General features: G+C 47.4%; 1 long non-coding RNA gene across 4 annotated transcripts; it reads right to left on the bottom strand.

Annotated features, from left to right (window-relative positions):
• Positions 1-1,855: 1,855 nt before the first annotated feature.
• Positions 1,856-2,190, bottom strand: LOC139025786 (uncharacterized). Of its 4 annotated transcripts, none has more exons than XR_011477420.1 (3): positions 2,145-2,190; positions 2,029-2,091; positions 1,856-1,899 (listed from the first exon to the last, which is right to left on the bottom strand). It is a non-coding gene; the product is annotated as an uncharacterized lncRNA (long non-coding RNA). The 4 variants fall into 4 exon arrangements; XR_011477417.1 differs by having other exon boundaries at positions 1,857-1,899; positions 2,018-2,091; XR_011477419.1 differs by having other exon boundaries at positions 1,857-1,899; positions 2,018-2,091; positions 2,156-2,190.
• Positions 2,191-4,990: the final 2,800 nt, after the last annotated feature.

Raw genomic sequence — 4,990 nt, 5'->3', positions numbered from 1 at the left:
AGATCTGAACAAAGAGAGAGCTGACAAGGAAATACTGAAGCAAGGAGACTGAAAACATAGGAAACCTGAACCAAGGAGAACGTGAACAAGGATGACTGAACAAGGAGACTGGAACAATGGAAAACTGAAACAAGGAGACTGAACAGGAGAGCTTGGCATATCAAAGAAACAACTACTAACAACTATGTTTGCCCTTTTCCTGTGGAGTCAAATTGTAATTGTAAATGTGTCGGGAGAAGAGAAACAGCCCAAATTTGTGTGACTCAAACACGGGTACTAAACAGTCTTGGCGAAAAGATGCCAGCACAAGAGGGAGGTAACATATAATCAACTTAATGCTTATCTCCCCGAGAACAGCTTAACTAGGCAACAGTGCTAGCTAAAGTGTCTGCTGAAGGGGTTCATGTGTGTGGTCGTTCGCTGTCCCCAATAATTAATATAAAGTCGGTTCCACAGTTGGTTATTCGGTTTATTCCTTAACAACTGACGGTGTCATAAAATCACTGCGTCTTGGTGGGGATTAAGATAAAATCACTACAGCACACGATCGGCGGAAGCGAGCGCCGAGCCATGGTTTGAATAGGAGCATGTAATGATTGAGGACTATTTGCAGACTTTGAGTTGGGAATCGCATCTGAGGGGTGTGGCTCAGTTGTTCGCCGCATCGCCTGCTTGCTATCGTTGAACTTTCTTGGGAAGTTTCAAACTACAGGCTAGAGAAAACGCTCTGTTTCAGCTTGAAGTCCTTTGTTCTGCCGCACTCAAAGACTCCGCTGTCTTCCCCTATTATTCCTACCCGTGGTCACAATTGTAGCTCCCTGGTTTATAAGACGACAGAGCGGTAGCGTAGAGAGTATATTGGTCGCGCTGTATATCAGGGAATGGGGGCTCCTATTCTCACAGGATATTTTCAATTAGGGCGTGCGGGAGAGTTTTAAGAGACAACGTTATGTGTACTGAGATATTAAATTAGATGGCACAATGTCTGATAGAATAAGGGTCCCTAGATATGAGAATAGTCGAGAGCATCAGGGATGACTTAGCTACTGAACCAGTTTTGTCTCATTGCTGTGGGGAGTATAGCAAGGTGATATAGTACGCTACTGTAGTAGGGTGGTAGTAATAGCAGGGTGTAATATATGTGGAATGAGGCATGTGGAGTGTCTGCCATCGGCATCGAACCGGACTTATCTTCTCTCACCAGTCAGACTTCTAACGACTCTGTCGTTATCGCTGCGTCTTCCCCTTCATGGTGTTCCGTCGCTCTTCGGCCGGCTTCCGGCGGTCCGCCTGGTGGGTTGAGCCGGTTGGTTTGGATTCTTTAGTTTCTCTCGTCCGCACAGGCCGCGGTTTGTGGACGCGTCAGGGTTTAATATGTCCACAGTCACCTGGTGAACGGACTATATTTAATTTGGGGGACTCCACCATCGTGTTTACAAGACCCACAACGCCTCATCTCACATCCTACTAATCCGCTCTAGACTACACCTTTCAGCTGTAAATTATCCATCCCTTACATGCATCTCGCCTCTCAGTTCATCGTCGTCGGGGCAGCTTACAATTGAAGTTGTGTTAATTTTCGCTCCCTCTTTTTGTTTTGCTGGGGACTCCTCCTCTATATCTGGACTCTGACATCTCTCAGGACTCTACGAGTTTCTCTGCCACTGCTACAACATCTAAACATCACTCTCTTAGACGTCGTGGTCGCTTCGATAACCCTTCCTCTTATACTCCTCTCACACGACCATATTCGCTCACTTATAACACTCTCGCTTCCATTCAGAGTGAAAAGAGGGAACCTAAGATTTGTGTTTTTTCTAACTTCCGTTAGTTCTCATTCAATCTCGGGCTCTAACCTCCTCTAACCCTCCTCTAACCCTCCTCTAACCCTCCTCTAACCTCCCCTAACCCTTCCCCTAACCCTCTCTACCCTCCCTCCAACCCTCCCCTAACCCTCCTCTAACCTCCTCTAACCATCCTCTAACCCCTCCCCTAACCTCTAATGCCATCCTCTAACCCTCCTCTAACCCTCCTCTAACCCTCCTCTAACCCCCGTCCAACGCTCTAACCCTCCTCTAACCCTCCTCTAACCTCCCTAACCTCCCCTAACCCTCCTCTAACCCTCCTCTAACCATCCCCTAAACCCTCCTCTAACCCTCCTCTAACCCTCCTCCAACCCTCCTCTAACCCAGAGGAAGAGAAATACAGATGGCACTGAGGATGTTGGGATGACAGAGGGGGTTTAGGAATGGGGAATAGGGAGGGTTGGTGAGAGAATGGGAGAAAGAGGGTGAGATAGATACAGTAGAGAGAGAGAGAAAACATTGCACTGAGCAAACTAGAGAGAGAGAGACAAAGAGGGAGAGAGAGAGAGAGAGAGAGAGAGAGAGAGAGAGGCAGAGAGAGAGCGAGAGAGAGAGCGAGAGAGAGAGCAGAGCGTGAGAGAGAGATGAGGAGAAGAGAGAGAGAGAGAGAGAGAGAGAGAGAGCAGAGAGAGAGAGAGAGAGAGAGAGAGAGCAATAAGAGCCCTAGCTACAGGCCTGTAGGGGACTAGCTACGTTAAGTCTCTGCGTTATGCCACGCCACTTGGCCAGGCTGGCAGGCCTAACAATCTGCAGAATGTGACAGAGGATCTCTCCTGTGGGGACTTAGGGGAATCCCAGCACAATAACAATGGTGGCAGGGTCTAAGGCCTGGATTTAATCACACACACATCCAAATGGAACCCTATTCCCTATATAGTGCACAACTTTTGACCAGAGCCCTATGGGAAGCCCTATGGGAAGCCTCTAGTGGAGAGCTAGAAGCCCTATGGGAAGCTGGGAAACCCTATGTGAAGCTGGGAAGCCCTATGTGAAGGGCGCTATGTGGAAAGCCCATGGGAAGCTGGGAAGGCCCTCTAATGAAGCCCTATGTGAAGCCCTTTGTGAAGCCCTATGTGAAGCCTATGGGAAGCCGCTGGGAGCCCTGATGTGAAGCCCTATGTGAAGCCCTATGGTGAAGCCCTATGTGAAGCCCTATGTGTCATGTGTCAAATAGCTGCACTATATCGAGGATTGGGTACCACTTAGAATATACCGGACACTCATCACCCACAGTTATTGTCACCCCATAACCACCCACAGCCAATCACCCACAGACATTCACCCCACAGCCATCACCCACGAGTAACGCACTCCACCAGCCTATCACCCACAGCCATCACCGCACAGCCCCACAGCCATCACCCACAGTAATGCACCCACAGTAACGCACGCGCAGCAATCATCACCACAGTCATAGGAGACTGAACAAGAAGACTGAACAAAGAGACTGAACAAAGAGACTGAACAAGGAAACTGAACAAGGAGACTGAACAAGGAAACTGAACAAGGAGACTGAACAAGGAGACTGAACAAGGAGACTGAACAAGGAAACTGAACAAGGAGACTGAACAAGGAGACTCATATCAAAGAAAACAAACTAAAAACAAACTATGTTTCCCCTTTTMTCTGTGGAGTAATTGTAATTGTAATTGTCGGAGAAGAGAAACACACACAATTTTGTGTGACTCAAAACGGGTCTAAAGTCTTCAAAGATCCAGCAAAAAAAGAGGGAGGTAAAATAACAACTTAATGTTTATCTCCGAGGACAGATTAACTAGCAACAGCTAGCTAAATGTCGCTGAAGGGGTTCATGTGTGTGTTCGACCTGTCCCCAAATTAATATAGTCGGTTCACAGTTGGTTTTGGTATTTTAACCTGCGTGTCATAAACGCGTCTGGTGGGGATAGATAAAATCAACACGCACACGATGGCGGACGCGAGCGCCGAGCCAGGTTGAACAGCATGTAAGTTGAGACCCCGACTGAGTGGAAATCGATCTGAGGGGGTCGCCAGTTTTCCCATCCCTGCTCTAGACGCTAAGACAAACACAGCAGAGAAAAACGTTCAGGAAGTCTTTGTCTGACTCCAAAATGACCCCCTGTTCCCTATATAGTGCACTACTTTTAACCAGAGCTATAGAGAGAATAGGGCCCTATACAGGGAATAGGGCCCTATACAGGGAATACGGGGAATAGAGCACGGTATAGGGAATAGGGCACTGTATAGGGAATAGGGCCCTATATATAGGGAATAGGGCACTATATAGGGAATACAGGGAATAGAGCACTGTATAGGGAATAGGGTGTAATTTGGAATGCAGACTTTGTGCCATGGCATACCCAACCGTCTCTCTCTACCAGTCAGTCACACTGCGTTACCTACCCTAACCCTCCTCTAACATCCCCTAACCCTCCTCTAACCCTCCTCTAACCATCCCCTAACATCCCCTAACCCTCCTCTAACCCTCCTCTAACCCTCCCCCAGAGAGAGATTATTTTTGTTTTAAGGCCTATTCATATACATTCATCTTCTTACCTTAACTATCTGAGTTAATGACTAACCTTAACCATTCAGAGTCAATATCTAACCTTAATGAATTCAGAGTTAATTCCTGAACTTAACCCTAAACCTTAAATATTCAGAGAAATGATCCTAAATCTTATCCTAAACACTTAGAGATTTGACGTTTGGAACAATTTTTGAAATGTGATGTTTAAGAAACAGGATGAACGTTTAATGTGACGTGAGACTGTGAAGAGTGTCGGTGTGTCACCAGGGTTTAATGGTGCTACTAGAAGGATTCCAGCTAGCTCCCATTGCCGTTCTCTATGACTCTGGGGTTAAGTGCTTCCTCTCTCTCTCTTCAGCTTCTCCTCTCTCTCGCTCTCTCTCTTTCGCTTTCTTCTCTCTCTCTCGCTCTCCTCTCTTCCGCTCTCTCCTTCTCGCTGCTACTCTCTCTCTCTCCTCTCTCCTCTCTCTCTCTCTCTCTCGCTCTGTCTCTTTCTCGTCTCTCTCTCCTCACTCGCTCGTCTCTCCTCTCTCTCTCGTCTCGTCTCTCTCTCTCTCGTCGCTCTCTCTTTCTCTCTCTCTCTTTGTTCTCTGTCTCTCTCGCTCTCTCTCTTTAG

This window comes from Salvelinus sp. IW2-2015, unplaced genomic scaffold (assembly GCF_002910315.2).
Source record: "Salvelinus sp. IW2-2015 unplaced genomic scaffold, ASM291031v2 Un_scaffold3270, whole genome shotgun sequence".
In the NCBI taxonomy this organism is placed as follows: Eukaryota; Metazoa; Chordata; class Actinopteri; order Salmoniformes; family Salmonidae; genus Salvelinus; species Salvelinus sp. IW2-2015.
Note: the sequence above shows the minus strand (reverse complement) of the source record. Positions and strands in the feature narration are given on the sequence as shown.